The sequence below is a fragment of the Dermacentor albipictus genome, chromosome 1 (assembly GCF_038994185.2).
Source record: "Dermacentor albipictus isolate Rhodes 1998 colony chromosome 1, USDA_Dalb.pri_finalv2, whole genome shotgun sequence".
NCBI classification, from domain to species: domain Eukaryota; kingdom Metazoa; phylum Arthropoda; class Arachnida; order Ixodida; family Ixodidae; genus Dermacentor; species Dermacentor albipictus.
In genome coordinates this window covers 311,715,724-311,740,412 of record NC_091821.1, presented here as the reverse complement: position 1 = coordinate 311,740,412, position 24,689 = coordinate 311,715,724, and the positions used below count along the sequence as shown (strand labels likewise).

Here is a 24,689-nt window from a genome sequence, read left to right as displayed (position 1 = left end):
GCGCGCGGGCGTTCAAGGGCAGAGCAGGTAGCAGCCGGTACGTGATGTGCGCCATGTGTATGTATAAGTACGTATTATGATATTTTTATACTCTAGGCAGCCGCCAACAGGGGACACAAGAGTCGACAGCCTGAGCAAGGTAAATAACTGTCTGAGTTCACTGTTGCTGTGATGGGATGGCTCTTGCTGGACGATGTTTGTTTGGGGTTTTGTGCCGGATTTTCTGCGCGCCTGCCCAGCCGCTCCCACTGTTCTAACCGGGTCTTCGTGGCCCCGGCGCGCGCAGCTCGGTCCTCCTCGGTGTGAACAGTGGGCCCTCGTCCAGGGGACACGATCGAGGATCTGCGGGAAGCCTCAGGCATTGCTGTAAAACAGGGGGGAAGGTTTCTTCTGGTGCGCCGAACAAGCGACATGTCGGTTCCACGTCGAATAGTTCGTGGCGGCGTTGGTTTGTGAGGAGAGCGCCTGTGCGGGCCTGAAACAGAAGGGCGCTGCGTCTGTCTCCTAGGCAGTGTGATGATGGGCACGGTTCCGGCTTGGGGTGATAATATAGGGCCAAGCTTTGCTTTTTTGCTGCTGCTGTTGTTTCAGCTTCATTGATTTTGTTGATGGCTGCCTTGCGTCACTCTGTCTCTTAGTTTCGTGGCGTTTTGAAGTTTGGCTGTATTTCGCGTCTAGGGACATTTCCGTACCCAAGCCGTCTTGAAGTTCTTGTAACTTAGGTGTAGGTGCATTCTGCTACTGTAATTTGTGTTTGCCTTTGATCATAGCTGGTGACTTCAACGCGCCGTACCACACCTGGGGCTACCCATATAACACTAAAAAGGGGGAGGACCTCTGGCGTGAAGCTCTAAACCTAAACTTGATGCTAGTCACGGACCCAGCGTTCCCCACCAGATGCGGAACATCGTCGAGCCGTGACACGACACCGGATCTCACCTTTGTCAGGAGCATTGCAGCGGTCAAGTGGACAAACCTCGGGGTAGACTTTGGTAGCGACCATTATATCTTGGCCACGCACCTCCAAGTCGACCAGAAGAGACAGCGCATGTTCCAGTACACAGACTGGGACAAATTTCGCAAAATAAGGGAAGAGCGAATGGAGAGTGAGGACAAGCCTAGCCTCGAACAATGGGTTGCACAGGTTAGACACGACATCAAAGCTACCACCAAAGAGGTTTGTACCGACCTCCCGGTGGAAAAGATGGACAGCCGTCTCGCTCACCTATTGGAGGCCAAGCAATCCCTCCTCGCCAGGTGGAAAGGACAACGGCTCAACCGCAGGCTCAGAAAAAGGATATCGGAAATCAACAGAACTATAGAGGAACACTGCAGGGCGCTCTGTAAACAGCAATGGGATGAGGTGTGCAACTCGATCGACGGGCAGATGCGCAACGGTGGCACCTGGAACCTCCTAAAGCATCTCCTCGACGAGACGAACACTAGAACCAACCAACGCAACACACTGGCGCGCACCCTACACACAGCCAAGCGAGAATATTCGAGCAAGGAAATTTTATCGAAACTCGTACAGAAGTACCTATCAGTCGCATCGTGCCCTACACCACCTTCCCCTGACTACGGAGGCTCCGAGAACCCTGAGCTCGACGCAGAATTCGGGATTGAGGAGATCAGGCAGGCGCTCCACGCCCTCAACGGCAGATCGGCTCCGGGTCCGGACAAGATCACAAACAAAGCTCTACGGAATCTGGACGAGAAGTCCATCGAATACCTAACGGACATCATTAACCAAGCGTGGAGCAGTGGTAAAGTCCCGGAAATGTGGAAATCTGCCAACACCATTCTCATCCCCAAGCCAGGCAAGCCGCCTAGCCTCGATAACCTCCGCCCAATTTCGCTCACATCGTGCGTGGGGAAAGTTGCTGAGCACGCAATCCTAAACAGGCTTTCACGCTACCTGGAGGACCACGACATTTATCCACACAACATGATCGGCTTCAGGGTGGGACTTTCGACGCAGGACGCGATGAAGCTCATCAAGCATCACATTATTGACTGTAATACGCGGGACACGAGAGCCATACTAGGTCTAGATCTGGAAAAGGCATTTGATAACATTCTTCACTCGTGCGTTTTAAACACAATCTCGAGCCTAAACCTGGGGAAGCACTTCCATTCCTACACGAGATCTTTCCTGTCAGACAGAGAAGCCACCCTTAAGATCGGGGACCTGACTTCAGACATGATTAAGCTGGGGTCTAAAGGGACACCACAAGGGTCAGTCATATCCCCAACCCTCTTTAACCTAGTCATGATCGGTCTATCCCGGACACTCTCTGCTATTGACGGTATCACTCATACCATATACGCAGACGACGTTACCATCTGGTGTACGGGAGGTAGTGACGGACAGGTAGAGACGGCCCTGCAAGAGGCGGTTGATGCTACCGAGAGATACCTTGAGTCCACGGGCCTTCGGTGCTCACCGCACAAGTCGGAACTGCTACTTTATCGACCCAAGCGCAGAGGCCCGAAACCAAAGGGATGGAAGCCACTCGCCGAATGCGACATAAAACTGCGCACAAAAGACGGAGGCTATATTCCGAGGGTGGATGCTATCCGGATTCTCGGCATGATGGTAGAGTCGAGTGGTTCAAACAACCAGACAGTGCTGCGGCTCACTAAGAAGACGGACAATGCCATCAGACTAATCAGAAGAGTGGCCAATCGGCAGCAAGGCCTCGGAGAAGATAACCTCGTGAGATTGGTACATGCGTTCGTAATGTGTCATTTCACTTACGTCGCGGCCATGCACAACTGGCAAAGATCGGAAAGGGATAAGCTCAATGCATTAATCAGGAAGGCAATCAAGAGAGCTCTCGGCCTCCCCATATACACTCCCACGGAACGCTTACTTCAACTTGGCATGCATAACACGCTAGAGGAAATAGCGGAAGCACAGGAGAGGGCCCAGTTCATCAGGCTATCTACCACACAAGCTGGAAGGCACATCTTACAGGAGCTGGGCGTTCCTTCCAGAGTAATCAAAACAAAGTTCTGCAGCATCCCTCGAGAGCAGCGGGACCGCATCACTGTCGCGCCTATCCCACGAAACGTCCATCCAGAACACAACGTGGGAAGACGTCGGGCGCGCGCGAAGGCTCTCCTAGAAAAGGCTCGTGAACGGGCTTCGCAGAACAGTTTCGTAGACGCAGCGCGCTACGCCGACGGACAGGCCTTCGCTGTAGTTAGCGTAAATCATGAAAGCCAAATAACGAACGCAATCTCGATTCGGACGACGTCCTCTGAAATCGCAGAGCAGGCTGCAATAGCGATGGCCTTATTGGACAACAAGAGGACATCAATCTACAGTGACTCCATATCAGCTGTTAGGGCATTTGCCAAAGGAACCATCTCCGAGCTGGCCTTAGGGATATTACGAAGCAAAGAAATCAAGCCACACACACTGATCTGGTTTCCAGCTCACATGGGACAGATCGAGGGTGCCCCGCCCAACCTCAACGAGTCGGCACACGGAGCTGCGCGAGGGATCATCAACCGCGTAGCTACCGGGCAGCGTGACGCCGGGGGTACTGACAATCGGGACTCTCCTTCCTCGTACACCGAAATTATCAAGCACTTTTACTTGGCTCGGAGGATCTACCCCCTCCCACATTGCAAACTCAATAGACCTCAGGCTTTGACGCTAAGGCTTCTACAGACGGGGGCATACCCAAACCCCCTACTACTTCACAAGATGTACCCCGAAATTCAGACGACAAATGCATGCGCACTATGCAATGACTTGGCGAACTTACCTCACATGCTCTGGCGATGCCCCGCGTTACGCAGTGATGAAAGTAACACTTCTTCACGCTGGGATGCTGTCCTACACAGCCCCAACCTCGAAGAACAGTTATGGGCTGTCCAACAGGCCCGCGACGCAGCGGAGAGGCTCGGCCTCTCTGTCCCGACGTGGGAGCGGCCCGCTGCGCGCTAGGGCGCGCCCTAAAGGACCATAATAAAGTTTTTCATCCATCCATCCATGAATTTGAGTTTGCCGGCGTGTTGCAATTTGGACCTCGCCTTCCTTTCCTCGTACGAGGACCAGCTCATTTAACCGCTTACTGCAGCATTTGCAGTGGCCATGCTGCTCCCTAGCAGCCAGCGGCCTAGTTCTGTTCTCCAGGCATTTTATGGTTTTACTGGAGCAGACGTCAACGGGGCGCGTCCAGTAGATGGCGCCAGCGTGTCACCTCACCGTCAAAACGTTTATGGTAGAAACGACATACAGCGCGAAGGTGCCACAAGGACGGAGAGGGGGTCGCGGAATGAAATGTCGGCCTAGGCGGCCGAATCCGGAGTCCTCCACAAGTGCATCCCTCATAATCAGATCGAGGTTATGGCACGCAAAACCCCATAATTAGAATTACAATTACAAGGACTGAGAGAGACGACGCACTCAGCGCAGTGTGTGTAGTCTCTCTCAGTTTCTGTCCTTCGCGCTGTGTGTCGTTTCTACCACGGATTACCAACTAGCCTAATGCTCCACTTTTGTTAGCCAAAACGTTAGGCGACATGCTTGCGAGCTCACGAACACTGTCGCCTATCTGGGACAGGAACAGTGTAGAGTCGGACAGTGTCGGACAGGACAGTGTAGTGTCGGAACGTGCCAGTTCCAAAACTAGGGTGGCTAGACCCTACCTAAACAGCACTATGTAGACTGCAGAGCAAGTACACGAAGTCAGGAAACAGGTTTCTTGACCACCAGCTGAGAAACGAGCCGTGGGGAACTCGCCGGGTGCAATGAGCATCGGTTGGCATAGGCGAGGGGGGCGTAGAGTGGGGCACGTCCCCTCCATCAACCCCCCCCCCCCCAACTGCCCCCTGCCCGCAAAAAAAGAACAAAAAAAACGTGTTAGTATGTGGCCTGCCCACTGCTGCGTATATAATGTGCATATATAACATTGCACCGCGTGTAATGTTAACACGCAGTGCAGTGTAATTTCGCATCGTCACAGGCTGCATAAATTGAGTAAGTGTATAGGGTATACACATACGTATCTGCCACGGACTTCTGTACACACATGTGCGCATGTACTGGCTATACATATGGCTTATGTCGTATACAACGGACGCATCGATAACCATCGTTGTACGATATGAGTCGCCGCCTATCCTCCTTGATCCTTAAATGTCCCTCATCGCAACGCTCCAGCATGAACCAGACCCGCCGACCTCTCCGCCCCCAATTCTTATAAGCATTAAATGTTTTTTCTTCTGTTTGTACTGCACTGAACTGAGTCCAGAACGAACACAGCCACCCGCATGTTCCTCGTTTCTCACTTTCGTGCGCGCGACGAATTTCATTACGCGTTCGCTCTCCAACTGGGCGACTTCAAAACTTCCAGAGGAACTCGCGCCTGTTGGGCCGTGACGACGCAAGCACGCGCACACTCGAGGCCATTGCCGCATGCGCTAACGCGCGCTGAGTCAGAGGCGGCGGTTCCTCCTTATCTCGTATGCGGCGCGTAGAGCTCCGCGGCATGGTCCCACTTTTCGACCTGCGGCTCCAAAAAAGAAAAAGGACCCGGAGCTGCACCAGAGCGCCGCACTTGCTCGCTGTTCGTTCTCTGTCTCGCGTGCACTGCTTGCGCAGTTCCCGTCGCTTTTTAGTCGTTTTACGCGTCCCGAACCGTTTCAACATGTCGTAAAATCGAATCAAACGTCTGCATAATGCATGCGGGGAAATGCGTGACTCCTCCGGGCGCGTTCTCTTCTTCGGCGGCGGCAGAGGCAATGGATTCTTGCACCATATATTTGATATCTTCGCGTGCGCTTCTAATGATTGTCGTTCGCATAATTTATACGGTCCTCGTTACTTTTCTTTCGCCCCGCGCAGCCTGTACCCGCCAGTGCGCTCTGTAATTTACGTTGCCCGAGTGAATAGAAGTTTGAATAAGCCACCATGCATTACTCGTCACGTGCAAACTCACTGCGAGTTCGCGTAAACAAACTCTAATGGTGTGTCGCAGCATGCGTGAGTTGCTAATAATTCACGCGGCGCTTTCGCTGCAGCAGCGGAGGCGTACGGTGAGTCGCTTTCATCGGAAACCACAGTCTGATGCGCTATATATATATATATATATATATATCGAGATGCGATTTCATTGAGCAGCTGAAGATGTCTCATCCAATGCTATAGATGAGGATCACTACTTCAGGACATTTCAATACGCGATTTCGGGGTGATGTAACGATTCCGCTCCAATGCTATTCGTTCCTGCGATTGGTCAGTGGTCCGAGCGGCGCTCCGCTCACTTTTCCAGCGGTATTGGCTGGTCGTGAACGGTGGGTGATGAGAAAAGGCATAGAACCGGTCGAAAGGAATCGTTATACTGTACGCCGGCCCTGAGACCGTTTTTTGATGTACGTATAAACATACATTTATGCCGACTCTTGCAAGCTTTAGGAGAAAAGTCGCAAAAGGATATAAAAATCATGAGCCGTTCCACTCTGCCAAGGTGGATGACCAGCGAAGCTGTTCAGCATATATACGACACAGAGGTGACACATAATTTTGAACATGTATGTACGGTCTCATTTACCCCGTATTTTTATGTACATTCACGTGGACGACGGTCCGAGGAGCCGGAGCAAACTAGACACGCGTGACGTTTCGACGGGACCGCCACCACGGGAGAGCGGAAGGAGAGGAGAGAGAAGGAGATTCTTGATGATGGGAAGGAAAGGTTGGGGTAAAGTGCAGCGCAGTAACTGTCTCTCAGCAGAGGACACCTCAACCGCGCTGCACAGGGGGTAGGGAATGAAAGTAGGGGGAGAAAAGAGATGAGATACGCAAGCGCTTGGAACGCGACAAAGAGAGGGTGGTGCGAACGTAGACATGACCGACGCGGGTCAAAGTGTAGGATGTGTTTATATCGGCTTAATATTTGATACGGTTTTATTTGGATCCGAGATATTAAACTTATCTTTGCAAGTTGGCGGAGTGCTTGAAGCCTGCTAAACATCCGCCACGGGTCGGCCCGGTGTTGCATTATCTTCGGAATCGACCCACGGCTTTTGGTCTACGGACATCGATCCGCTGGAAACTAGCCATATGCAGCTTCACTGTACAAAGATTTACAGCTATAGTTACTGGGTGACTCTCTGCCCAAATGTGGTGCAAGTCGTTCCATGTTTCAAAAAGTTCGGGAGGATCGACTCACTGCAGCCCGAAATTTATCGAATGTCTGTGTCAGTCATATATGCGTGGTGCACGCTCGTGTACAGCCGAGGAGCGTTATCGGACACACGATAGTTGGGCAGTGCTCGTATCGGACGTGTCTTCAAGAAGTTTGCGCCTTGAATACTAATCTAGTAGCTCTTTCCTTCTTTTTTTCTTTTTTCGAGACAGTCCATTAAACATGTCGCGAGTGAGATGCCGGTATACATATAAAGATGAACTGCAAGAGAGTGGAGAGCTGGGCTATAGACAGATTCATTGCAAAGGGGCGCGAACAGACACAGAAAATTTAGACACAAAAAGCGCTTGTTTATATGTGTAGGTTTTCAGCGTATATTTGTTCGCCCTCCTTTACCATGAATAAAGATGAAATGGTGACAGGCATGCTGAAGAGCAGAATCGCATCTTGACTTCCGTCGCTACGGGATTATTTGGCCGCGCTGTTTTTCTCTTTGTGGCCTTTCAGTTCAGCGTATATACGGACTGGCGTATTCTCCGGTGATGCGTGCGTTAAACTGCTTCCAGGATGTCACACGCTATACTGTCTTTCATAGTCAGTGAATTCAGCGTTTCTTTGTACTGGTTCGTGCACGCATGAAAACTTCCAGCGCGGATTAACTATATGTGCATATGACCCACCTTTGTAGTCTTTTTACTAGCGCTCCAAATATAGCATATACGGCGCGATGTCGTGGAATGCGGTGAATGCTGCATTTGATGTATCAGATTAGCGCAAGGATCGTAGATACATACTTCCATTAGGCATTGGCGTCCATTGTACAGACGTCCCAAATTGAGTCGGGCAGCAGAAATGGGCGTTCTGGTATTTTCCTGGTGCCGTCTACTTCCAGTGTGAAGGCTGTCAGACAGACTTAAACCTCAAACGGCTTAGGGCTGGACGATCGCCGACGCGCTAAAACGAACCGAGATCTTCCTATACAATTAATTTATACTTGCGCGTGTTCGATCGCCGAACTTTCCGGTTTCCGACCTGTGAGGCAGAAAGCAGGAAACGATACCGATCGCATTTTTGCTTCCGCAACGCTTCGTTTATACTTAGACGTGAAGGCATATTATGGCTGCCTGCTATAGACTGCCTTGAAGCAGCTGGATATCGCAGAGCTGTCCTCGGAGGAGGTCTGAAGCGCGAAGAGTTGTACTGCACGTTTGGATGGACGCCGTGTTGGTTTCGGTTCCTCCGCAGCGCACCACTAAGTTAAACATCGGCGAAATACCAGCTTCATTAAACATTTTAATGTCTTATGACTGACATGCGTTAACGCAAGAAAAGCGTAAGTCAAGTTCATGATATGTCGTCGAAAAACTCAATAGTACTTTCTTTGGCCTTGCTTTACTTTAGTCCTTGTGGCCTGTCATCTTATTGTTTCTCACCCTCCCCCCCCCAACCTTGTTCCCCTCTCTGTACATTGTAGGTATGTGTTGCAATTTCCATATAATAATAATAATAATAATAATAATAATAATAATAATAATAATAATAATAATAATAATAATAATAATAATAATAATAATAATAATAATAATAATAATAATAATAATAATTTTATTGCAGATTTCCAGCCACACAGCATTTTCCGTGGCAGCAGCGTCTCGGACCCTCCTAATTCCCTCGTTGATGCACAGTTTGTAGGTGAATGTCTACATTTGTCGCCATTTTTTTGAGGGCGCTGCGTAGGGAGGGCAGGCAGACCAGCTGGTGGGTGGAACGCAGGCATTCGACCTGCGCCCTGTGCCGGTCCTGTCTTTCCCCTGCACATCTTGGTGCAATTGAGGTGGAATCTGTATCCTTCTTTCCAAGCTTAATCTTTGACATATTCCTGCAGATTTTGCATGACAATTTTTTTTGAGTCACTTCTTCTTGGCCTTTCATATATTAACACTAGCTCCAATTTAAGGGCAGGGCCGACGTTCTAACCCATACGACCAGCGAGCCGATGAACTGACACACAGGAAGACTAGAGACATACAACGCGATTGTGTAAGCCTTTTCGTTTCTTTCGTGTACATACATATATGTATACATATGTCTACATATATACCAGGTGGGTTTTATTTTTTTTAGCTGCACCATGTTTTTTTAAATCGCCTGCGGCAAATAGCACACATTCTAACCGATGAACCGAATTGCTTGGTGAGGTGGACGTTACTTCTCGGCAATTGAAAACACTAATTAACTAATTAATCAATTACGTTTTTTACGGCACATATTGCAATTTATGAGTTGTTTCTCAGTGAGCTCGCAAAGTGTACGAACTTGGAACGAATTCAGGATACCAGTTTCGAGATATTAAATTCCAAGGGGTCCGACGAAAGACCTTGGCGTCGAAAGACGTCAACGAAAGTTATGCATTGAAGCACGACGAAACGTTATGCATTGAAGCACGACGAAAGACGTCGTGCTTCAATGCATAAAACAATAATAACAGTTTTCTTAAAAGAGTAAGTGAAACAACAGTGCATTCTTACCGCAAGTCTGGCGCAGGAGGACGAGGAGGAGGAAAACATTATTTAAGGTCAACACTAAGGCCCAGAAAAGAAGAGTGCTTGTTCGGCCCGTTGTTGATCAGCCGAGTGCGAGTGAACCCAAGCGCTCCAGGAAGGAGGGGAAAGGTAAAGAAAATAAGGAGAGCTAATGGCAGCGTTACATGAGGGCAGAATGTGTCCTGCACCTGCCCTCATCTCCGGACGGTTGGGGCAGCGAGCTGTGCTACGCCAACCGAAGTTGTAGAGCGTTAGCCGGGTGAGAAGAGTGTTCGTTTGAACTTCGCGAAGGACACGTGCTTGTTCCGTTTTGAGTGAAGGATGAGGTTGGGGTAAAATAGCGAGGTTTTCCCTGATGTTCTTCTAGTGTTCAGTTATTTGCTTTTTGTACGTGGCGTCGTCTTCCACTGTCGTTGGATTTGGCCAGGGAATCGAGTGCGCCTGGAGGTTAATTTCGCGGACACGTTGATCAACCAACTCATCTCGAAACCGGTGCCACCCACAGGCAAACGGGAGGGGGAGGGATATAGCAAAAGAAAACGCTCTCTAATTGAATAGATGCAAAAATTTGATTGTTGTTTTGATTGATCGACGAATTGGTTGAGTGATACGAATAATGGACATTTACCAACGAGTCCAATTTTTTATTCTTTTACCGCATAGCTCATGTGGAAAGCATAGCTGATGACACGGAAGTTCGCATCCACCTTGTGTATACCGTAGCATAAAGCTACGCGTAAGAAACTCCGCCTCAGGACGAACAGCGCGAATTCTCCTTCAACTTCTAAGCGTTCTTTGCCAGGCTTTCTTTATTTGTAGCTTCATGCTGCCTGTACAGGATATGGATGCCAAATTCACGACTCTCTCCACACCTTGCAAGGTTTCACGTAATTCAATTCGATGGCGAAAGTGCATTTAAAAAGTCAAGGGATTATTGAGAAGGAAGTTCTGTTCTTGGCGTTTAAGCTCTAAAAAGTCGTTGAATCAGCTATATAGTGGATCTGCCTCGTCTTCAGTTGGTGCATTTACTAAATGAAAATATTCAGGGAGAAGAGAGAAAATGACAACCTCCGAACAGCCTCCGAAAGGGTGAAAGAGCGGCCGCAATAACATTTATTTTTCTTTCTTTTTTTATCTTGCCGCTTTCATTGTTTTCGTTAGCTGCGACATGTCGCGGTGCACGGGATCTCGTCATATCTTTTTTGTGATTTCGTGCGCCAAAGACGTCCTGGCGCTCGCAGTTCGCCGAGTTTGTATGACCAGCATTACCAGCGCTGAAGTCGCCATGAATTTTGCTTTTGCTGTTTCCTTACAAAGGCGGTTAGACGCATCTATGCTAGATACATAAAAAAAATAAAAACCTGAGAGGTATATAAAGGCACGCTTTCGTCAAGGGACATGGCTCGATGGATGGCTGGTACGTTATGACTCTAGTTCTCGTAATTTGAGCTCTATACTACTGTCACATATGGTACCGCTCTGCATTACGCAGTGCAGTTTTGCAGTGTGCTATAAATTACACTACGTAATGGCCAAACAGGACAAATAGTACACAGAAAGTAGGAGAGTCACAGCGAACAAGGGAAGATTGATGCAACATTCCGACAGTCTTCGTCATCCTGGCAGCGCTATCCTGACGAAGACAAGTTTCCTTGTCCAAACGTTGCCTCGAGTCAGAGGCTTTCCTTGTTCGTCCACTGTTGGTCGTTACGTAATAAGTTCATAAAATATCTTACTGCACCTAAAGGAACAGTAACATACCATGTCAAATTGTAAATTAAATAAATTGTGGGGTCTTACGGGCCAAAACCGCGATACGATTATGAGGGACGCCATAATGAGGCATCGCCGGATTAATTTTGCCCCTGGGATCGTCTGACGTGCGCCCAATATACGGCACACGGGTGTTTCTGCATTTCACCCACCACCGAAATGCGGCCGCCGCGAACCGGGAATCGAACCTGCCACCTCGTGCTTAGCAGTGCAACGCCACAGCCGCTGAGTCACCGCGGCAGGTGTGTTATGCTGTAGTGTATTAAGCTACGCACCTACGTTATACGGTATATCATGCCATACGAACCCGTACGGTGTACCATACCGTGCCATGCCTCCGCGCTGTGTGAAGGTGCTCAAGCGAGAGAGATTACAAGTAATGAGAATTTCGCAGACGAACGCTTCTTTCGCATGTGAGCAGGCGTGAGTGCATTAGCGAGAGGTCCCGCGCCTGCTTTCGGCCCAGCCGGCCATCTATTACGCCAGATCGTTTTCCTGGCTCTGGCGCACGCTCGCCGCTAACGCGTACAGGCCGTCCGCGTAACCAGCGCGCATCGTTATATATACGATCGAAGACTCGCGGCGGCGGCAGCAGCAGGAGAAGCGCCCAAGTGGCGGCGTTCTGCGTTTTTCTCTGGCTCTCCTGTGCGCTGTTCGCGTTATGCCGTGCAGCGTTTGGGTGCTGCGAGGCCGGCCGGGGCAGTCGGCGAGCGCGGAGAACTAACGCCGCCTTGTCGCTACGGTGAGGCAGCGCAATATAGCGGCTGTGGTGAAAGCACAAACGAAACATTCCGCGCGTATCGAAGCCACTTCCTTTACTCTAAAGCGGGTGACGTACCCGCACGCAGATGCGCGAACCGCGAGTCTACCACCACCGCGCCCCCCGATTTGGTGACGTGAGCTTTCTCCGTAGTGCACCTTTTCAGTGAGACAGAGTGCGTGCGTGCATTATACACAGTGCTACCTGGAGCACGCGGCCGCCGCCGCCGCCGCCGGGCCGTGCTTCCTGATTCGATGTGGGTTAATGCGCCAGCGCCAGTCACTTTCGAACCAGGTCCCAGGTCAATGACATCCGAGAAGCACACAGCCGCAGCCGCCAGGCATCCCGCCGAGCAGACCGGGTGGCGGAGGCAAACAAGCCGCCCTCCCCGTGAAGAAATGCAAGAGGGACCGTATTTCTTCAGACTTTCTTCGCCGCCGCGTAGGCTTCGGCGAGCGCTCGTGGCACGCTCGCGCGCCAGCGGCGGAGCTCCCCGAGTCGCGTGCGTCGTCCAGACCCGCGCGCATGCGGCCCTGCGACGGCCGCTGTTTGCACGACACCCGATCGGGGCGGCGAGTAGTTGGCCGAGGCGTTTCTCGGCTAGCCCTCGGGCGTTTGACATTGTGTGCGAACGACGCACAAGGACAAGGTGCCAGAGCTCGGTTCAGGCGGCGTCGCGAAATAAATTTTCGCTGGACGGATAGTTTCTTTTTATTATCTCGTGCTGGCGGGCCGTATAACAAGTAACTTCTTGACTTTCTTCTCGAGTTGGTCCAGTGTCAACGGCCCTCTAATGTTAGCAGAGGGCAAAGGCCGGCAGCAGTCTCGTGTGACTCTTCGAAGACAGAAAGTTCTGCGTGCAGTCAAGCGTCCGCATCGACGGCAACCTCTACTGCAACAGTGGCATGTTTGCATCCTGTATGGCCTGCTTCCCGCTGTCAGAATTTCTTCTTTCGTCTCATATTTATTTCGTGCCTAATTTACAAAGAGTTTCGTTTGTAGGTGCTTTTTACTATTGCCTGGCCGAAGCCCGACATCGCGAGTGCCCAGGATTTTTTTCTTTTTTACGAATACTTGTAGCGTAAGAATTAACTTCATTACGAATACCGGCCCTGTACTACGGCACCAGAAGACAGCGATAATGCACATTAAGAGTCAGAAAAAGAATATTTTGTTAACTGTACTACTGCAAACATCACTACTATGCTACTGAAAAACTACATGTGGACCGCGATTTCCCGCACGAGTAGTAGAGACCGAATTCACAATAATTCAGAATATACTTTTCGTTCGTGTTAGTGTTAGTGCTGCTTGCAAATGGCCGGCCGTCTTCGCATATGACAAATGCGACATCACGTTCACCTGGTATGCATCCGCTATAGCGAAGTTGGAGCTTAGGAACATTTTCGCGAATGTGTATGCGGGCCCAACTCCGCAAGATATACAAAAATGCTCGGTGAGTAATTGGATAGCTGTCTATCGCACCCCCCCCCCCTCCCCCCCCCCCCCGCCCCCACCACCACCACCAATTCTCTCCCGCGATCGGCTTCCTCAGTCCACCCTGGGATACGGCACAGGTTAGTCAAGTTCTCAGATGTGCAAAAAATTCGATCAAAGTCAGTGTTTCGCTTATGTTAAAACAACTGAAAGTAAGCCGTGGGGCGTCAACGGAACGAGCATTTTATTTATCTTGTGAAATATCATGTCCAGTGATAAAGAAGCATCGAAGAAAGCGCTAAAAAGCGTTGGCACTTAATTTTTCTCTTCCTTTTTTCCCTAATGGCAGACTACGCCTAATCAAGTCGGAAAATAAAATAAACAAACACAGCACTAATCAGATGCTATGATTAAAAAATTGGCAGTGGCTTAGCTCGGCTATGACAGGATATACGTAGCGAAAGCTAAGGCATAGCATGGTTAGCCTTGGTTAATCTTGATTGCAAGTCCAGGTTGGTCTGGTTATCTAGCTATGTTACGGCGTTTAGCCAGTCGTTCGGCACGCTGTTCGTCTTTTCCTAGGCGATTCATTTTCTTTTCATCTCGTTTCGATGTCGATTCCAAGACTCCTCCTGCTTATTAGAATTGTCGCCGCCCATACTGCCGCCTCAACTGTGGTTGCGGCGCACTCGAGCTCTCCCTTTCTATCCTCCGACATGTTATCATGCATGCGACGCAGCTGGCGAAGCGAGCGGAGGCGATCGCAACGGCGAGGAACGCGTTGTAGGAAAGCGGTGTGACGTCATGTGCCTCCTCAGAGCACGGCCACGGCGAAATCGCAAGTTCACGGCCAGGAAAGCTTTCGCTTTAAAGAAAAAGCCTTGGACACCTAAACGATTCCTATGAGTTGTGAATGCGAAAGCATAATTGTCCTGTTGAACGCCGCTGAGCGGTCCTTCGAGATATGAACTACTCGAGGGCAAGCGAGCACGTTGAGAGGCTTGGCCAGGGCGCTGGTTTGGCCCAATGGGTACGACACTCGGCTTCTGAGCGTGGGGTCATAGGCTCGAAACTCAATGCCGCCAACGTTTTTCCTTTCGAATTTATTCTGTTTTTCACGGCAAAGCTGTTAGCCTCTAGTTGGTCGGGATTTTTCGTAAACTCGTGTTCACCCCAAACAGTATCGCGACCGCAGTCACTCAGACAGACCTCGAACGGCAGTTGGCCCAGGGCCTTGTTTTTGAGTTTCAACGTAACAGAATTATTTTTTCTCGTTTATTCGAATTACAGTCCGAGCCTATCATGTGTGCAGCCTGTTTGTAAGTCGTACTCTACGACTTTTCTGACGCTATTTACTTTGAAAAATTTAGTTAGTTCAATAAAGCACTTGCGCTTGGCGGAGCGCCTAGAAGAATGAGAATGTATGCTGCACTTCCGCATACGTGCATGCGCACGTGACGTACGTAGCTTGTGGAGGTGGTACTTGTCTAACGTCGTCTAACCTCAGTTGGGGCGGTGGTACATGCCTAACGTCGGCAACAGCTTCGCTGTACATCCAGTTTCGCAGGGTGGAATGGAAGTGGATTTTTTATACGTTCATTTCGCTATAATGATTACCGAGGCGAAGTTAGAACGCAGGCGAGAGCTTTCGCGGACAACGAACGCACGGATAACACAGCCTTGCGAGAGCGCGGGTGACGTGGCGTCGCGGCGACGCCCTCTTCCTTCACGCGACACGTGGCGCGCCAGCATGCGCACCCTCCCACCCCGTCGAGGCGCGCGCACGGAGTGGCGTCGCGGCTGATGGTAAGTTAGGTGCCCCCTATGCTGCTACAGGTGCCGGCTTTTTGACGCAACGGGCCATTTGATGCTTTCGCGTTAAGAAAACGTAATGTTTGAGTCTGCACGTTACGTCGGTAGCAGCTGCAGTGCTGAAGTTCAGAAAGCACCCCTAGCTGTTCCTTCTTGAAACATTTAGGGCCAGACAATGAAATCTTCCTTACCTCAGTAAGGAAGCCTTCATTGCAGTGAGGCTACCTTATGTCACTCTGAAAGGGTCCTTACTGAGGCGCCCTCGGTGAAGGCTTCCTTGGTGCTTCCTAAGCATAAGGTAGCTCCAAAGCTACCTTCATGCGTCCTTACGCCGCTCCTGGCCCTGAACGAGCGCTTCACCTCACTGCTTAACCACGTGGCATTCGCTTGCGCATGCGCACTGTCGCCCACCTGCGGAGAAGCGCGAGCACGGTACGTCTTGCCAGGCACGTTCGTTTCAGTCACGCGTGCGGCATGGAAGCGTTGCTAGGCGTTGCACGACGCCGGCGTGCCAGCGTTGCTGGAGCACATCAAGTTTCACACTGTAATGCACTACTTCTTTAGATTTAGTAAACAAAACTAAAAAATAGCGTCTCAAGCGTCTAAAAACGCTTCTCTATATTAGCTCATCAACTTAGAGATTGTGCGACGATACAACCTTTTTTATTGAATAGGGGTGTTCTGGTGTTCGCCTAAAGCTTTTAAGAGATAATCTCGAACCCAGGCATGGCGGCAACCGCTCCTTACGTGAGGACGGGTGAAGGGAGCTTTCAGAGTATGCTTGCTTCCTCCATCGGTCCTTCGCTGTAAGGAGGCCTCACGTAAGGTTAGGAAGCGCTCGAAGGAAAGGAACGTTTCATTGTTTGGGCCTTATTCTTCCGAGCCAAGAGAAGAATGGCTACCGTCACAATATAAGCACATCAGAATCTAAGCAATGCCTTCCGCCTCTTCCTTTTTAATGCGTAAGCATCCTTTGACGAGTACACTAGCAAGCAAAATCTGTCACTCGAAAAATCTAATGCCTTGTATGCGCACAAAAATGCGTAATTTGCGAAGTTAACAGATTTAGTCATTACAACAGTGCAAATGTAGATTATTGGCAGCTTTATAAGCGATAAGACACAATTAAAGAATAAAGAAGCTTTATCAGAGAAGTTAACAAGTATTGCTGAATGAGAGAGTTTATTTGTGCTTCAAATTGTCTACTTGTAGCGCAACTGAGTTTGAGTATGACGGCAGGTGACATGATGAGCGCTAACTTCCAGCTGGTTTTATTTCATCACCCTATTGCACCATAGGTTCATGGAATAAAGCCAACTGGAAGTAAGCACTCATCCTGTCACTTGCTTTTTTCATTCGTACTCAAATTGAGTTGCGCTCAAGCAAGACAAGAATTTGATCAGAGAGTACCCATATGATCGGATTTATGCATACAGGGATACACAAGGCTCCACATAGGATAGGATAGGGATAACTTTAATGAAGTGCCGGCAAACGACGATGTAACGTGTCGTGACGCTGGCCAAGCGTCGACCCGGGGTTATACCCTACTCTGCACTAGCCCAGTTGGGCCCGCTTGTAGTGGGTCATGAGGCTTGTGCTTTTCGAGCGCACCCCGGGCCTGCTGGACGGCCCATAGTTGTGATTCCTTGTCTGCAGACTGCAGTGCACCTTGAAGTTCTGGCGGGTAAGTCCTGGAGGTAGCTGCCGTCGGGAACCTGGCACAGTCCCACATGATATGCCATTGGTCCGCCGGACCCGCTGCACAAACACCGCACAGCCCACTTGGATAGAGCTCTGGGTGAAGCACGTGAAGCATTGCGGGGGCGAGGAGTGACGCGGTCTGTATTTGTCTTAGGATTACGGCCTCCTCCCGACTGAGTGCCGGGTGGGGAGGCGGCATTGTCCGTCGAGCTAAGCAGTAACATTTGGTTACTTCGGCATAACTGGTCAATCTGTCCTTGGTTTCGAACCACCACACGGAACGGTCACTCTCGGGGGCACGGAAAGTAAGCGCTCGTGCCTCCGAATGAGCCGTCTCGTTGTGGTTCGGTGAGGATGCACACTCGCCGGCGTGCGCCGGGAACCACTTGATACGGACGGTGCTGCCGCGGTCTTGAAGTTGGAGCTTGCCGATGATGGCGGCCGCCGGCGCGCATATTCGCCCCTTGGCAAAGTTGCGCACGGCATTCCTCGAGTCGCTGAGCACGGTGCGACACTCGGCCTCGGTGATCGCCAGAGCGATGGCAACCTCCTCAGCGTCTGTGGCGTTCGTGCACCGCACGCTCGCCGCCGTTGTCTTGGTGCCGGTAGCCGCCGCAACGACCACCGCCGCGAAGCCTTCCCGCTTGTATTCCGCGGCGTCCACATACCGGGCGTGCGGGTCTTGGGCGTGTTGTTCAGTGAGGGCTTTGGCCCGCGCCTGCCGCCGTTCTTGGTTGTATTCTGGGTGCATGTTCTTCGGGATGGGGTCCACGTAAATGTGGGCCCGCGCCTCATCTGTGATCTCGCACGGTTGCCGGTTGGGAGCTTGGGGGCTGTAACCCAGGGACGTCAGTATACTGCGGCCCGTCTTGGTGGTAGAGAGGCGCTCGAATTGCGCGCTGAGCTGCGCCTCGGCTATTTCTTCTAGGGTGTTATGGACGCCGAGCTGCAAGAACCGAGCCGTACTCGTGGTCTCCATTAAACCCAGTGCCACCTTGTAAGCCCGTCTGATCAGCGTGTTGATCTTGGTCCTGTCAGTGACGTGCCAGTTAAGGTAGGCCGCAACGTACGCGATGTGACTGATCACGAACGACTGGACAAGGCGCACGAGACTGTCTTCACGCATGCCCGCCCGTCGTGCAGAGACTCGATGTATGAGCCGGATGGCGTCCATTGCCTTGGTGGTAAGCTTGTTGATGGTCTCGTCGTTGCGGCCGCTCTTGTTGAGCAGCAGGCCCAGGACCCTGATCTTGGGAACTTCGGGGATGCGTTGCCCCGATGCAGTCACAATTTTGATGTGATCACACTCGCGAAGAGGAGCGCGCTTCCGTCCCGGTCGAAGCGGTGTGAGGACGAACAGCTCGGATTTGGCGGGCGAGCACATGAGGCCTGTGCCATCAAGGTGCTGCTCGATGGCGGTAACCGCCGCTTGCAGCTGTTGCTCGATGCTGGCGTCGGTGCCGCCGGCCGCCCACAGGGTAATGTCGTCGGCGTAGATCGTATGCCGGACGCCGGTCCCCGCTACTGCCCTCGCTACCCCGATCATGACGAGGTTAAAGACCAACGGCGATATAACCGAACCCTGTGGAGTACCCGTACTGCCGAGCTTGTGTTCGGGGAGCTTGAGGTCTCCGGCGTGCAGTTCCACCGTGCGGTTGGTCAAGAAGTCTTGAATGTAATTGTAGCTCGTTACCCCCATGTTGAGCCTTGATACTTGTCCTAATATGGCTGAGTGTTTGACTTTGTCGAATGCACTTTGCAAATCGAGACCCAGAATTACTTTGCTATCTTGTGTCTTGTTGTCGACGATTTCTTGTTTGAGCTGTAACATGGCATCTTGTGTGCTGAGTCTGCGCCGGAAGCCGATCATCGTGTCAGGATAGAGGCCTTCCTTCTCTAGGTATTCCTGCCAACGGTTGGCGACCACGTGCTCCAGCACCTTGCCCACGCAGGACGTCAGCGAGATGGGACGCAGGTTGCCGATGTCCAGTGGTTTGCCCGGTTTCGGAATCAGGATCGTTCTAGCCGTTTTCCACTGTCGGGGGAGCTTGCCCGAATGCCAGCATTCGTTGAAGTAGTCGGTTAGGGCCTCTATCGAAGCGTCGTCCAGGTTGCGTAGCATCTTGTTTGTAACGAGATCTGGGCCGGCTGCTGAGCGGGTGTTGAGCTCGTGCAGCGCTACCCGTACCTCTGATATGGTGATGTCTCGATCTAGCCACGCGTTGGGCAGCCCCCCGTACGGCGGGTGGGTTTCCGTTGGCGTGTCTGGCAGATACTTGGCTTCCAGGCTCCTGATAACAGCGTCTTTTCCTTGTTGTTGTGTGATGGTGTGCATGAGGCGGGCCAGGCGGTCTCGCTGGGTTGACTTGGTCTTTGTTTCGCCTAGGAGGTGCCGAAATAGATTCCATGTACAACTGCGGTGCAATTCCCTGTCAGCTCGGTTGCAGATCTCGTTCCACTGTTGACGGCACAGGAGCATGCAATGTTGTTCAATGGCCCTATTTAAGTCAGCCACCTTCTTCCTCAATTTGCGATTCAGCCGGTGCTGCTTCCAACGCGCCTGTATCGAACGTTTGGCCTCTATCAGATGGGCCAGGCGGCTGTCCATGATGATGACGTCCTCGTCTGTTTCTATGGACTTTGTGGCTGAGCGCACTGCATCGCGGAGTTCCGCAGTCCAGGTTTCGATCTCTGTGATGTCTTGTGCTGTGGTGAGGCGCCCCTTACGGAATTCGTCCCAGTCCGTCCACTTGTGTATAACGGTATTGCTCCGTAATTGGTTGGGTATCGTAATTTCGAGGATGTAGTGGTCACTGCCCAGGTCGACGCCCGTGTTGTGCCATGTTACTTTGCCCGTGTGGTCATTTTTTATGAACGTAAGGTCTGGTGTGGTGTCTCGTGCTACGGAGTTGCCGATGCGCGTAGGATGCGCGGGGTCCGTGATTAGGACACATTTGTGGTCCAGGGTATCCTGTAATAAGTCCCGTCCCTTGGCCGTGTCCTTCACATAACCCCACGCTCGATGGGCGGCGTTGAAGTCCCCTCCGATCAGCAACGTGTTGTCTCTGGCTTGGGTGCTGGCTGTGTGTAGTAGGGTCTTGAATTTCTGTGTTTGGTGCTTGGGGTTACTGTAGATGTTGGCGATGAACAGGCTGCCTTTCCGTTGTTTGCTTGGGATGATTTCGGTGAAGGCGTATTCCACCCTGCTGCGGCCTTGTTTGAGTTGGTGCTCGATGAACGTGAGCCCTTTGCGGACGAACGTGCAGACGCCCCGTCCCTCCGCTTGGCTGACGTGAGCGCGATACCCAGGGAGGGTGGGGGTCACCGTCGCCGTTTCTTGCAGCAGGATAATGTCGGGTTTCTTGTTGACTGTGGTAATATGTTGTTGCAGCACGGCTTTCTTGTTGTTGTAACTGTGGCAGTTCCACTGCCAGACCGTAAGGCCCGGTAGTGATGCTATTGTGGATTTGTGTTGGGACATAGTTCTGGCGAGGGTGGGGCTTGCGTCTGTTCTTGGAGGTATGGGTGTTTGGCGAATTCCGCTGAAAAGATGGGGCTACGGACTATGGGCTTGAGGGTGTGTTCAATGAATTCGAAACGCTCTTGTATGGTGCGGAAGGACGTGGTGATCAGTTCCTCCAGCCGTGCCAGTCGTTGGTCGGTCACGGCAGCCGTGCTGGCGAGGTGTTGGCGAGCGCTTCAATTTTGGCTTCGAGCTGAGTTTCCAATTGGGTCAGGTCCTTGTAATGTCGTGATGAAGTGCGTGTTCGTTTCTTGGTGGTTGGGTCAGTGGTCGTCTCCTCCTGGGGCGCGTCTTGGGTTTTGTCCTTTGATTCTGTGACTTGGTGCGATAGCGTGTCGGAGTTCTGCTCGGGGACAACGGTGGGTGTTGGTTCAGTGCATGCTCGTTTCTTGGGGGTTGGATCAGTGGTCTTTTCCTCCTGGGGCTCGTCTTGGGTTGTGTCCATTGATTGTATGCCTTGGTGTGATGGCGTGTCGGTGGCGGGTGTAGGTGTCTCGGGTGACTGAGCTGGTTCTGTCCTTTTATGGGCTTGCTGTGCTTGAAGTTCTTTCTTGACCTCGGCTAGCTCTTCGGCAAGCCGGCGCGTGGTTTCTACCAGGGTCGCATTGGTTGCGCGGAGTTGTTCGAGTTCCTTGTAGTAGGGGCTGGTAGTCCACGCCTGCCAGGTGCTCGGAGTGCTTCGGCCACTAGTGGCGCTGTTGGAGCTGGCGCTGCTGCCTTTAACTTCGCCCTTGGCTACGTCGGCCCAGCTGACTTTGTCACGGGAGCGCGATCGCTTTGCGCCGCAACTGTTCCTGTCCGATGAGTCACGGCCGCGGGATGCGCTGCGCGAGGCATGACGGGAAGCGTAACGTGATGCGTGGCGCGACGCACTGCGGGACCCGCCACGGGAAGCGCTGCGCGAGCGGGAGCGTCCTAGGCGTGGAAAGGCGCTTGATTCGAGTGCTTGCTTTCGCTGTTCTTCGGCGTTACGGCGTTCCCATCGCCGTCGCCGCACGACGTACGGAATCTTGTATTTGGCTCTGCAGAGGCGGTCTCCAGTGGGGTGTTCTTCGCCACAGAGCTTGCACTTGGGGACACACTTGTGGCCCTCTCTGGGATTAGAAACACCGCATGAAAGACAAACACGTACGTTTGGTGTGGGGCACACGTCGCGCCTGTGGCCGACCTTGCCGCATACTTTGCACACTTCTATTTGCTTCCTGTAGAGACTGCACGGATAGAGCGTGGATCCATAACGCACATACTTGGGAACCTTGATACCGTTGAACACAACGATTATTGTCGTCGTGTTCCCGATACGCTTCGCTCCCACGGCGAGGGGGTTGCACTTGGTAACAATCTGCTGCATTATTTCGGCTTCGCTGTCCTCGAGCGCTATGCCCCTGATCACGCCCTTGACTGTGTCGTGGGCGGTCGTTCCGTAAGCGCTCACTTCGTATATTTTGCCTTGAACGTTGATAGCTTTTATTCGAGCATACTTGTTCGCTCGCTCCTCACAAGGAGTGCTGAGCACCATAATGTTCTGATGGATATTGGGACACGCCATATCCTCAGCTCGATCTGCCTTCTCAATTCCCGCTGCCGGCTCCACATAAAATGCATGGGGAAGCCTATGGTAGGGTTGGCCAAATGAAATTTGGGGGTGCGCCGACTAAAAGGGGCCCTGAACTACTCTTTATCGAAGTCATGAAATTCATCTCAAGTTAAATTAGACTATTTCAAAAATACATTGCCGCAAAAAGTTGTTCAGTGCGTTCAGTAGAAGCGCAGTGATTGACAATCAGACACGCCGTTCGCCGTGCTTCCGCTCCTTCTTCAATGATTTGCACCGTGAAGGCTACGGCGGAGCGGGGTGTGCCCACAACTGAACGTCACCGTGGCACGCAGTTCAAACTTGATCTTGAATGTTCACCATCATTTCCGATTTTGGCGCCTACGACGCACCAAATGTAAGCCACTCGAGCAACTTTTAGCCAAATACGGCTGTCCTCAACAAGACGCAGTGCGCTCAGCCAGTGGGCTCATCCCGGCGCACTGCGGCGGCCGCGGTATATACGTAGCAGACCGCAGCTACATGTAACTGCAGCGTTTACTTTGTATGCGGCTCATATGCTACTGTCTGGCTGTGCTACGTGGTGCGGACCGGCTTTGTCTTGCACCAGCTTGACTGACAGATAGTAACCACATCCAACTTGCGCATTTTGAAGTGCTATCGATAGCTCATTACGAAACGAAGTCTGCTAAGGCGCCTAACCAGGAGCGGCCAAGAGTGTGCACGTACTGGCAAGCGTGCGTGTGGTCTAACCTTAAGTTTTGAGTGGTTCGAAGACAGCTGTGTTAAAAACTAGTCGAAATTAGCGAGACCCGACGGCCTCGACACCGATAAACAGAGTGGCCAAAGTTTAATTCCTATGCAGGCCCCCGCGGCCGAGTTTAAGCAGGCCATGGTCGACTTCTTACAGTAGTACGTAATAATTATCGAAATTCGAAAACAGATTTTCGCTTAATTCAGCCTGTTCATTAGACTGCGTCACTAAATGTACACAGTAGCAGTAGGGAAAAGCGCACTGATCCAAACACCCTTCTTCAGCGAAGCTGTTTATGCCTGGGGTTCCGCAAGTTTTGCTCCTACGTGTGCAAAAACCGCGGGCCGATGCCGCAGATTGTCCAATACAGGGCCGACCCGCGGTGGAGGTAAAGCAGGCTTCAAGCACTCCGCCAACTTGCAAAAATAGGTTTAGTATCTTGGGTTCAAATAGAACCCGTATCAGGTATTAAGCTGATAACAACAGATGCCACACTTTGACCTGCGTCGGCCATGTCTACGTACGCGCCGCCTTCCCTTCGTCGGCGTTCTAAGCGGTTGCCTAACTCGTTTCCTACCAGCCTGCCGTGGTGGCGGTCCCGTCGAAACGTCACGCGAGCCTAGTGCGGTCCCGTCGTTCACGCGAATGTATACAAAAAAAAAATGCGCAGCTTGCACTGGTGGTGCAAAGCTGGAGTCAACACCGGAGCTTGTGATCACCTAGCTTTTACGTAGCTTGCCTAAGTTCTTTGTAGGTTTTGCGAGGTTATGCTTCGTTGTGCTAAGTTGTTGGTAGGCTTGGCTAAGCCGTTTCTAGGTTTTGCGAGTCATATCACAAGAAGCCAACAAACACTGACACCAGTGTTTGTTGGCTTCTTGTGATACGACTAATAGAAATCTGGCCCCTCGGTTAACCCCTTTCTTCTAGGTTTTGCGAGGTTATGCTAAGTTGCTGTCTCGGCGGGCTTGACGCTGGAAGTTTTCGGGCAGTCGCAGGCTAGGATCGCTTTCTCGGCCACGTCGAGTGTTCAGGCGCCGACTCTCGCGTCCCCTGGACTGAAACTCGGGGTACTCGACTCGGCGTCGCCTCTACTCAGTCGCAGCTTCGGCGCGGTGTTCCGGATCAGCTCGGCGGCGACGCATCGCTTCTCGCTTGGCAGTACGGAGCCATTCCTGGTAAGCCGCTTTTTCTTCGGGCGTCCGGACTTTCTTCTTTCTTCCCATGGCAGCAGCGTGTGCGCACGGAGTAGAAGAGACGAGAGGTGTGTCGCCGCATCGGCTGTTCCGAGCTTTTACTCGCCTGTGATGTCACGACTCCGCCCTACGCGCGTGGGGCGCGAGGAAGTTACGTGGTTCGGTGCTCTCGCAGGTGGTTGCTAGGCAACGCGAGGCGGCGCACAGTTTGGCTGAGTTTCCTAGTAACGCTCCACGGTGAAATTAAAAGCTTAATTAACATAATTAACAGCTCCGCTATTGAAATCACGGTGAGTTCGTACCTTTGATCAAAATTCTGTGGCCCAGTGTAGGGTAGGCAACCGGGCTCAGTCCTGGTTAACCTCCCTACCTTTCCTTTATCATTTGCTCTCTCTCTCTCTCTCTCTCTCTCTCTCTCTCTCTCTCTGTGGCACTTCCGTGTCGTGTGCTAAACAGCTTCGCTGGTCAT

General features: G+C 51.7%; 2 pseudogenes; one reads left to right on the top strand and one right to left on the bottom strand.

Moving 5' to 3' along the window:
- The first annotated feature begins 6,865 nt into the window (after nucleotides 1-6,865).
- LOC135905212 (U2 spliceosomal RNA) lies at nucleotides 6,866-7,044 on the top strand (annotated as a pseudogene).
- A 16,317-nt stretch (nucleotides 7,045-23,361) lies between these two features.
- Nucleotides 23,362-23,541, bottom strand: LOC135905191 (U2 spliceosomal RNA; annotated as a pseudogene).
- Nucleotides 23,542-24,689: the final 1,148 nt, after the last annotated feature.